The sequence below is a fragment of the Aotus nancymaae genome, unplaced genomic scaffold (genome assembly GCF_030222135.1).
Source record: "Aotus nancymaae isolate 86718 unplaced genomic scaffold, 86718_ANA_hifiasm-v0.15.2.pri h1tg000260l, whole genome shotgun sequence".
NCBI lineage: Eukaryota > Metazoa > Chordata > Mammalia > Primates > Aotidae > Aotus > Aotus nancymaae.
The window spans coordinates 1,155,276-1,166,006 of NW_026988675.1; the positions used below are offsets into that span (position 1 = coordinate 1,155,276).

Genomic DNA, 10,731 nt, shown 5'->3' on the forward strand with positions numbered 1-10,731 from the left:
CTTCTCCATCCTCCAGTGTAAGTCATTCCTGTCCCTTTCCTAAACCAACCCTCTTGAGAGGATTTCTGTCTCTAGCTCAGGTATTCCTATTACTTTTTAAAATCTAGGAAATGCTTGTTAGGTATTACTTTTGGCAAAGGAAACTCTTTGCTCCTACTTTATCTGTTCAATAAATCCATATTTATGTTTATCAAGTATTAGAGTAGAAATAAGAAGACCCAAGTTTACTTAACTAGGCCACTTGAGTGATGCTGGCATGTCACATAACCTCATGTAAACTGGGGTAGTGAACTAAGGTTCCTTCCAATTAAAGTTATTTTATTCTTTTTCTTGGCATTTGCTTTAAAACAAGATGTGCCAGAAGTACATCTTGAATCATTTGAATTTTTTTCTTTTAGTGAGACGCTGTGAAGACGTTTTTTGTAGGGAAGTAGTTTTTAACTTTTGTAGTTATACAGTCCTTTAAGATCCTCTGTCCAAAAAAGACAGTACAGACAGCTTTGCATGTATTATCAGCAGTATTCACACGTACCCTGGAGCCCATTCATGGATCTTGCTGCATGACAATTTCTAAGTGTGGCTTAGATGTAAAATTCTTGTCTTAAACAGAAAAACACATTCATTGAAAGGATAGGACTCCACGTTTCTAGACATTTTCAGAATTCTCACTTCATAGCTGTCAATGAAGAGTGTTTTTAAGTTAATGTGTTGGATATCATTTGCAATTATTTTTAGTGAACCTTCTAAATCCAAGAGGAAAAATTACCACTGGAGGCAGTCAGTGCAGTGCAAGTAGCTCGATCTGCAACTGTCTGCAACTGATTTGCTGTTTTGTTTCTCATAGCACAGGTGCAGCAGTGATCAATGGCTCTCAGCATCCATCGTCATCGTCGTCCGTCAATGATGTATCTTCAATGTCAACAGATCCGACTTTGGCCTCGGATACAGACAGCAGTCTAGAAGCATCAGCTGGGCCTCTGGGCTGCTGTAGATGACTACTTGGGCCTTGGGGGGGTGGGAGGGACGGGGAGTCGGTTAGTCATTGATAGAACTACTTTGAAAACAATTCAGTGGTCTTATTTTTGAGTGATTTTTCAAAAAATGTAGAATTCATTTTGTAGTAAAGTAGTTTTTTTTTTTAATTTCAAGTGATGTAATTTAAAACCTAAGTTGTGTTTCAAAACAGCAACAAAACTGTATTGTATTTTTTTGCTGTAATTAACTGTATAATGTAAACCTAATTATTTTATCATGGTTTAAATTTTTTGCATATTTGCTTTATCTTATGCTGCTGATTTTTTTAACTGAATTTGTAAGATTTTGTTTATCAAAGCAACTATTATGTGATGACTTGCCTATATCATGAATTATTTAAGATTTTTATAGTTTTTTTATTAGATTTTATTTCAGATGTTTTCTTCATGATACTATCCTTCAGGGTTATATGCTTATCAATGAAATAACCCCAGAGGAGTGAGGGAAAATAACTTGTAGCCAGTTATATTCAGGAATAACTACTGTAAATGATGAACGTGTTAAGAGACCTCCAATATTTGCTACTTGCCAATCCTAATTTAGTTACAAGAACTGGTAGGCAATCCTACTTAACTTTGGCAAAAGCCCATCATCTAAGTGGCAGAATAACTCAGAGCATGTCTGTGAAGATGCTGGGTGTCTACCACCACCTTATGTCCCCACCCTACCCAACAGAAATCAAGTAAAAAGAATATGGTGTATTCTGCAAATTTGTGGCATGCTCAAAGTTTATGATCACATAAAGTCAAGAGGATACTTCATGAATAATACATTTCAATGCAAATAAACAGATGGTTCACTTCTACTAGCGATGAGCCTGTTTTTGTATACACTGAGTTAATCTACTCAGGCTGTAAGTCCCAGCAGTGTTCTAGAGTCTGGTCTTTCCCTTTCCTGCAGCCTCGGGCCTTTGGACCCTTCCGGTTTCCTATTGGAGTGTCAGTCAGTTGAGCACCAGTTCTTCTGGTGTTTCTGGCCATTTGATTCTACTTGTAGCATAATCGTATTTATACTAGCTGCTGGGAGGTTCCAAAGCCTACTTAGATTTGTGTAGGTGATGTATCAAATGAGCAATATACCGTTCATCTGAAAATAGTAGCACACAGCCATATATAGGATATCATTTTCTAAGGACTGTTTCTTCACATTGATCAGAGCAGGCATAAATGGTGGTTATTAAGTCTGAGTCTTTCATTTTTTTATACCTGATTTTCAACATAACACGCGATGTGGATGTCGAGTAGTGTAAGAATGGTGCTGCTCCTGACAAGTGTATGTTAACTGTTTACATTTTATATCTACAGAATTATTTCTCTATAACTGAATTTTTCCTAAGTAAAATGTCTTTGAAGTCTCATTATTTCTGAAATACATTGTCTATAATAGACCCAGGCACCTTTTATTATCTCTTGAACGAGGGATTTCATGTAGTGAACTAGGGAATGCATTCTCACATAAGCAGCAAGGTTCTAGGCAGAAAGCCCTTTGGAATTCGTGACCAACAGGAAAGAACAGGTGTGGCTCAACATGAAAGTTTGCTTGACATTTTATTCATATATTTAGTGCAAAATTCTTTTTGAATGAGATACTTTAGATCGTTGTTAATTGTTAATGTGCAATATTTAAGATTAAAATACATCAGCCTTTTTATATACTTTGAAATGGTATTTGCTTTTGATGATCTAGGGTCATGATTCTCTTTTTCTAACACAACATGGTGCATTAGATTAGCAAATCTAATGCACCATGTTGTATTAGAAAATTAATTTGATGAGGCAAATTAAAGTTCAGATTATAACACCTCTTGTAGACAGGAAAGATTGGATTCACAATTTTAGCAGAAATTTGAGAATGAATGTTTTTATGTTAATTTGACAATTAGCTTTATTTTCTGCAAGATAGATTATGTCACGGTTGCACTTTCACAGCAGACATGCTTTCAGAAGAGTCTCATATTTTATGTTTGATTTCTGAGAAGCCATCTCTGTTGATACAGATTTTTGGTTAAGTAAGGAAGGAAAAACGTGTCTGACTGTATCATTTGTTTTAAATGCCAGCTGCCGCTTGCCAACCATCAGTTCAATTCAAAGAAAACAAACTCATATTACTTAGCATAAACTAAGATACTTAACAATTATATCCTAAATACAAGGTCTCTCTGTTAAATGTGTGCCGTAGGTTTTAAATTACTACATCTAAATACAATTTTCCTCTTAAATTTATAAAGCTAAATATGTATTGGTTCTTTTTATTTGGGGATCCTTAAAGCATCTTAAACATTTTTTTTTTCCGAGAGAAATTATAAATAACATTTCTATCAGGTAGTACTTGTGTAAAGCCACCTTTCTTCTATAATTTTGGTTTTTCAGTTTTATATATTTAATATACTCTCTGTCTTACTTTCAGACAGTTATTTTGACCAAGATTTTTATTATTCATCCTCATAGATTGAGAAAGCGATGCTAATTCTTTACCCATGTCTTCCTGGTTACTATTCTCTTAGTCTCCAATATATACAGGCCATTTGTAAAACCATTGTGTTGTTGGGCTCACTTAGTTATACTTCATGCAAATAGAGCATCTCAACTCTGTCCTACTGTTTGCTGAACAGTTTTCAGTGTGTCCTGTACCTTTGGCTGCTGATTGTTCTTGGTGTACACTTTTCCAAGTTGGTAAAGGCACAGTGTGTTCATACCAGACTTGCGAAGAGAAACACCAGCCTCTTAAATGAGAAGCCTACACGCAACCCCCTTAACAATCCAGAGAAGCTTGACGGTATGCAAAGAAGCTCTCTTCTCTGCCAGCCTTGTCATTGTTCTGTTCTATGCTAATCTTGCTATGTTGTCTAAAAGATGGAGGGAAGAGGACATCAGTGTCTAATAGTGAAATCAGCAGCGGGAAAGTGAAGCTCTTTCCTTGGTTACAGATAAGACTTGGTTGACACTCTTGGCCAGTATCTGCTACACATATGAAGACTTAACTCTTAGTGTTGCCTAGGCACTAGCCTGCACAACATTTTGAGGTTAAAACATAGTATGTTTTCAAAAATACTGTAGTAGTTTGTGAGTGTTGTTCATTAGTCACACATTAGCTGTAGAGTGGATGCATGAACCATGACACCAGTAAACTTCTCTTACCAGTAGAAAAACCAAACACCACCATTCTGTCATTAGCAGCCCTCTCAAATGTTACCTCTCCGTATCCTGTTGCATTTTTGTGTGCATTGTGTTTCTACTGATCTCTCTTAGGTTTTTCCGGAATCAAAGGAAACTAATTGTTCCTTACTAGCAAGAAAGATGAAGAGGTAAAGGGCATTGAAGCAGAAATGTATAGTTTGGGGTACGGTTAGAAAACTTGTAAGGAAAACAAAAGTCCTAATTAATTTCAAACTGACTGCTCTTCATTAAGTGCTCTTAAGGAGAGTCTAGTAAGAGTAACACTTTCTGGCCATTTCTGGTTTCGATTCTCTTAGTTACTGAAACTTTTGAGAAACATTACCTGTGGATTAATTTTGCACAATGTTCTATTCTCTCAATGACTTACAAATTAAACTAGGTTTTTATTGAACTACCTCACACTAATTTTCTATGCTTTCCCAAGTAAGCTGTTGCCCTGACTGTTAGATCTTTACTGAGTGTGAATTATAAATGTTACTTTCTAGCCAATGTTGACACAATACCAGTAAGTATGTAAAGTATATACCTTACATCAGTAAGAGACACGTGTAAAATCTTTCACTGTGTATCTTGGAAAATTGTGTTAGATGTGCTTGTTGACATTCTTACTGTTTTTGTAAGTAGAAACCTGCTCGTGATATCAGTCCATTCTTTACATTTTACAAAAGGAGTAAATCTTAGTAAATTTTACGAAGAAATAAATTACTTTTGTAGGCCCAATATTTGGTATATTTTTGAGAAGCTGTAAATCTTTTAGCTGAATAATGAAGTTAGACTGAATTAGGTGTCTTCCTGGACTGTGACATCTATTTTCTCATTACAGTTTATCCTGGTCAACAGGGTGTCACACCTGGAAACCTGAGTATGATAACTGACATTTGATTTTCTCCCTCTGCGATGCCATTCCTCCTTCATTCCTCTCCTTCCCCGTGTTCTGTTCCCTCTCCTCTAGACAAAACAAAATGGGGCACTTTGTAGGGAATGCTGAGATCATTATTGTGTTTTTTCATCATTCATGCCCTAGTCATTAAACATGCACCACTGGAATGTAAACAATGTTATCTAGTTTGTCAATTGGTTATAATATTTTAAATAAAAAAGAAAAAAGTGGTATGAAAGTTATGACATTAAGAGTTTTTTCATTGAAAACAATCTGTTTGTGGTAGTTTTTCTTGGCAATTTTAGGATTGCCCATGGATTGGGATAAAAGGGGTATTGCTAGGGCTGGTTCTCAGATTTGGATTTTATACAGATTGTGAAGAGCCTAAACTATCACCCTGGTTATCTGGTTGATCTGGTCTTGCATTTTTGGTGTTTGAAATTGCTGGATAAACTTTATCTAAAAAAGAAACTTCGCTTCAATGCCCTTAACCTAGTTCTTGGTAAACATGTGAGAGAACAACCCTCATGACCTCTTGGCAAAAATAAGTACTTAAAATTGGGGTCTGTTTCAAAACAAGCAAGAGATTTTAGCTTTGAGTGTTTCCAGCTTTCCAGCCGCTGTGATGACACCACTCCATCTTGCTCAGTTCTTGCTCCAGATGACCCTTGTACCGTGCTGTCTCTGCCCTCCCCTGAACTCACACTGCCTTTCTCTGAGCGGAGAGGAAGAGGCTGCCCTCTAGCGGCCTGTGGCTGCTGAGCTGTTTCATCGCTGTCATAGACACGCCTCCCAGGAGAAACTGGGTGGCAAAAGCAAGTGTCAAGAGTGTTGAGTATAAACTTATTTTTTTCATTTTCACCAGTTGTATAGCAGAGTAATTCATCCTTGTTAATTTAGGTACTTTTTTTTTTAAGTATTGTTCCTAAAAAGATATTAACTTGATGTAAGTGAAGATTGATTTGTAGTGATTTTGTGGTTTTTAGCTGTTATAGGTTATAGACCGGTATTTCTCTGGACTTCACTTGAAACCAAAAGATAATTTCAAATATGCTTTGTAAAGTTTAGGTTTCTGTCTAACATGTACTTTACTAATTTCATTAATTAATGGAAGCATAGGTCTAACACCTGGGCTGAAAGCTGGGAGCAGGAAATAGAAAATGGATGACAGAGCCTTGAAATGGTGTATATGGAGGAACAAGGACCTGGCCACAGGGATTGATTAGAGGAAATGAGAGGGGTTTCACAGAGAAGCTGCATTTTGAACCTTGGCATAAATAAGGGGAAGGGAAGGCAAGCAGATTTAAGTGAGTGCATGAGCAAACAGTAAGGAATGGCCTGGCTTTGGTGTGGGCACAGGGAGAAATGGAGGAAAGACACATTGTGGTTTGGAATTGAAACAAGCTGAGGATCCGACCTGAAAACATGAGGAATGGTCTGATGTTTTTACCCAGAAGAGTTTGATGGTGATAGGAACCCGTGGTAGTTTGTGAGGAGGAAAAGGAGTATTATGACCCGACCCTTGTTTTAGGGCCGTCACTGCCAAGAGAAGCAAATCCAGTTAGGCTGGAGGCGTGGAGATTGGTGACTGAAGCCCAAGATACCCAGGTGAGAGCCGCAGAAATGAAGGAGAGGGACTCATTTAGATGTATTGCCGTGACACAGGTGAAGTCGCCAAGATTAGGGTTTGGAGCTGGGGGAAGGCTGTGAGCCCTAGCGATTGGGCAGCACACAAGAGATGGTGCAAGGAAAAAAATATGCAATGTGTTTTGCAATTTGTATATCTCAGTTTGAAGTGTCCATGACAGAATGCATGTCAGGTATGGTATCAACTCCCAACTTAACAGGAGTGGGAGGAAGGGAAATATGGGTGTGCTCCCTCACCTGCCTGTAGACCTCTCCAATCTGGTAGTTTCTTTCCTTGTGAGTTCTGTGTCATTTGCTTGTATGGCCCTTGCACCGTATTTGTTAGCATCATTTTGTGGACAGAGGAAGATAGTGGAAAGATTCCTCTTGTATATACCACATGGAAGACGTTAGACCTGGATAGGTGCGAGTGGGGCCTAATTCAAGTGAGTGAGTGGCAAAGCAGGTGGTGAAAAGGACTGGAAAACTTGGTTGGAAATGTAAAGAAGAAATCATGACTGTCTTGAGAGAAGTGAGGGGTAGACTGAGGAGTTTAAAGGGAGAAGCCAAAGGCACATGTATCTTTATGGGACAGGGTCCTGGAAGGGTTGCGATCTACGGGATCATGCAGGTCCAGGTGAGCTTAGTCAAGACAGAATTTAGGTCACCTCGGACAAGTGTCAGTCTGGCTGAGCCATGCCTCTACTGTTACTTGATAGCATCCTGTGTTCTCATCTTCTGATGCCTCACTCTGGGGTCCCCTGGATGGAAGAGGCTGCCCTACTGGAGATAATGCCTGGTGAGAAGGTGTTCCATAAATGGTGGGCTGGGTAAGCTAATGACTAGAGCCTATCTTTTACACCATCTCTGTCCTCTGAAAATGCAATATTCATGGCCCTCAAAGTGTGGCATAAGGACACTGCATGCAACACTGTAATACTACAGTTATGTGGGCATGGACTCTGGTGCCAGATACCCAGATAGCATCCTGCCCTCACTGGCTGCTTCACTGCCCGCAAGTGCCTCAGCTCTGGGGCTGTGCTCTGTCATCTGTCCTGTGGGAAGCCTAATGTCACCTGGCAGTGTTGCTGGGAGGATTCAGCATGTGCATGCAGGGCCAAGGCTGGCGAGCGCTCGCTGAGTGCTGGCTGCCGTGGTCATCCTGACTGGCACCAGAATCAGTTCAGCACCCTGGTGTGCAGGTTCCTCAAGCAGCTGTCCCTCATGTCTGAATGGAGCTCTGTCTCTAGGCAAACATACTCAGAAGAGTGATGTGAACCAAAGGCTGTGTTTCCATTTGATGTGCTGCAAGGAAAAGATGTTCTAGAACCTGGAGCCGCCTCACTCCCTGGCTCCAGTGTACAGCGGAACCAATGAACCCACGTGCTGACCCTGAGGCTCCCCATCCCTACGGCCACGGCTACTACCACCACCAGGCCTGGGCGCAGGGACGTGCTTTACTCCTCAGCCCCCCGTGGCCCAGATGCTGCCCCTTGTCTCCTTTTACCACACAGGACAGACATTTATCAAAAGCTCACTGAAAGAAGGGAAAGGAAATAATTACAGAAAAATGCGTCTCTACCAGGCATTTTGGTCCAGCTGCTGCCAGTTTTCAAACCTGGTGAGTTTTTTAACCAGCTGTGGGGTGAGTGCAGGGGCTTGGGATTTATGAAACCATTGGGTTGTCTTAAGACCCAATGTCCAGATAGCACAGAGATTTAGCTGTCTTGGAGTGGGGTCATCAAGCCAGCTTGTGGCATGTGGTGGGGCAGGATCCACATCTTGGCAGGTGGGCCCCAGGGCCTTCGCTTGAAAACTGCTGTACTAGCCCAGCGTGGTGGCTCACATCTGTAATCCCAGCACTTTGGGAGGCTGAGGCGGGTGGATCATGAGATCAGGAGTTTGAGACCTGCCTGGACAAGATGTTGAAACTCCGTCTCTACTAAAAATGCAAACAAATTAGCTGGGTGCGGTGGCATGCGCCTGTAATCCCAGCTAGTCAGGAGGCTGAGGCAAAAGAATCGCTTGAACCTGGGAGGCGGGGGTTGCAGTGAGCCGAGATCGCGCCATTGCACTCCAGCCTGGGTGACAGAGTGAGACTCCGTCTCAAAAAAAAAAAAAGAAAGAAAAGAAAAGAAAACTGCTGTGCTCTACTGCTTGAGCAGCTTTATGGGAATAAAAGCATCTCCTGCTCAAAAGCTCCTGGGACGCCATGTAAGGTAAGCATGTTTGCAGTTTTGTCCGCAACTCTCTCCCTATCCTTTGGGTCATGCTCAGCAGTGTAGAGACATGCTCAAGAGTTTCCATCTTTCAAAAGCTCTCCCTTGCCCCCTTCCACTATTAAAATGGAACTCAATTCATGTGAGTTAATGTAAAGCTTTCAAATACTTGCCTATCTCCTTAGAATAAAAATAGCCTCTCACCAGGGGTGACAGGCCCTGAGTATCTGGCTCCTGCTGGGCTTTTCATGACCCCATCCTGTCCTACCAGCTTCTTCACAGACTGCAACACTTTGTGAGGCCCCTGTGCTCAAAGTGTTGCGGGGCTTGCTGTGGGAGCTAGAAGTAGTAACAATGTGGCTGGTAGAAAAGGACAGCAATCCTGGCATGGGTGGGGGTTCTTAGTAGAGGCAGGAGTACAGAGAGGCAGCAGCAGTGTGTGTCAATGTCACAGCTACTTAGCTGGGAACTCAGGACACCGTGAGAGAACTACTTAAGATATGAGGCGGGCTCTGCAGGGCCCTGGGGTGCTGCATCAAAAGGAGAGGGAGAGAATCCATGAAACCTTGTTGTAACTTGACCCCATTTTTACCCACAGACCAGGGCAACATGGATATATGAGTTCCATTCCAAAATTATTTCAGGAATATGATTCAGTCCTGGTCCATCACTCAAAAGCCAATTAAGACAAGGAATCTTCCTCTTCTCTCTTCCTATTTCTGTTTCTCTCACACACATACCCTTAAAATTGTATTTTAACTTTAAAGAACATGTACATTCATGTTATTCTTTTAATAAAAGCCAACTCTTTTTTGTTATGAGACATTCACAATTTCCAGTATTTCTTTAAAGTCGAACACAAGTTTTACATGTCTCACTCATCCATACTTAATTTGAGAAGATTTTTTAGCAGCGTGCTTCTACTGAGTCTGTCTAAAGCATTCCAGGGTTTCAATGAATCAGTTCCCTGCCATTTAATGTTCATAATTCATGGGTCTACTTCATATTAAATGATATCATTACAGTAGCACAGTGGGAATCTATCAGTTTGGGAACAGATTCAGCAAATGTAACTCAATTGAGAGAAGGGGGTAGGGGTGGGGATACTAGAGCCTCCCCCAACCCCGACCAGCCCCGATGGCCTCAGTCACTCAGTGTGCCTGACAGTCAAGTCAGATGTTTTGCAGACAAGGTGCCTGGTGCTGGTTACCTAGAGATTGGAAAACAGAACTGAGTCACTTCAATTCATTTTGAGATAAGAACTGCATTTGCAGATCCTACTGGGCCAGCAGGTGGCAGACGTGGCTCAGGCGTTCATGAGCTCCTATCCCTACTGTAAACTCGGCAGGAGCCTGAGCCTTTGCCAGGATTAGTGGCTGAGCCAGACAAGCTTCCTTTCATCATGGGAAACCCATTTCGGTCTCCTCTGCTCCTTTGATAGCCTGGTGGCATTTTCTCTCCAGGTCAAAATCAGAATTCCAGGGCTGGGGCGAGAAAACTCAACAGGGTCATCAGAACGCACCTCTGTACCCACCTGATTTCTCCAAGCCTCAGTTTCTCCTCTAAATACAGAGAATAGGGCCAATTTCCTACTTTGCTGGGTTGCTGTGAGGACTCAAAGTCACCTCGTATTCTCTTCTCTCTACTTGAATAGAGGGGAGGGCAGCATCTCAACCCCAGGGGAAAATCTCATCACCCAGACAGCTGGCTCACCATGGCAGTAGCTGAGCAAAGACAGACGCCGCTCTCCCCAGCCCCTCCCAAGCTCCAGCACCCAGATCTCGACGCTGCTGAG

The 10,731-nt window shown here is 41.4% G+C and overlaps 1 long non-coding RNA gene across 2 annotated transcripts in view; it reads left to right on the forward strand.

Moving 5' to 3' along the window:
- Positions 1-1,126, forward strand: part of LOC135273096 (uncharacterized) — a 300,367-nt gene extending 299,241 nt beyond the window's left edge. Inside the window, exon 5 of one of the 2 annotated variants that reach the window (XR_010340959.1) lies at positions 845-1,126. This is a non-coding gene — a long non-coding RNA (uncharacterized LOC135273096). The remainder of the gene's footprint in view (positions 1-844) is intronic. The other variant, XR_010340958.1, reaches the window with a different exon arrangement.
- The last annotated feature ends 9,605 nt before the right edge of the window (positions 1,127-10,731 follow it).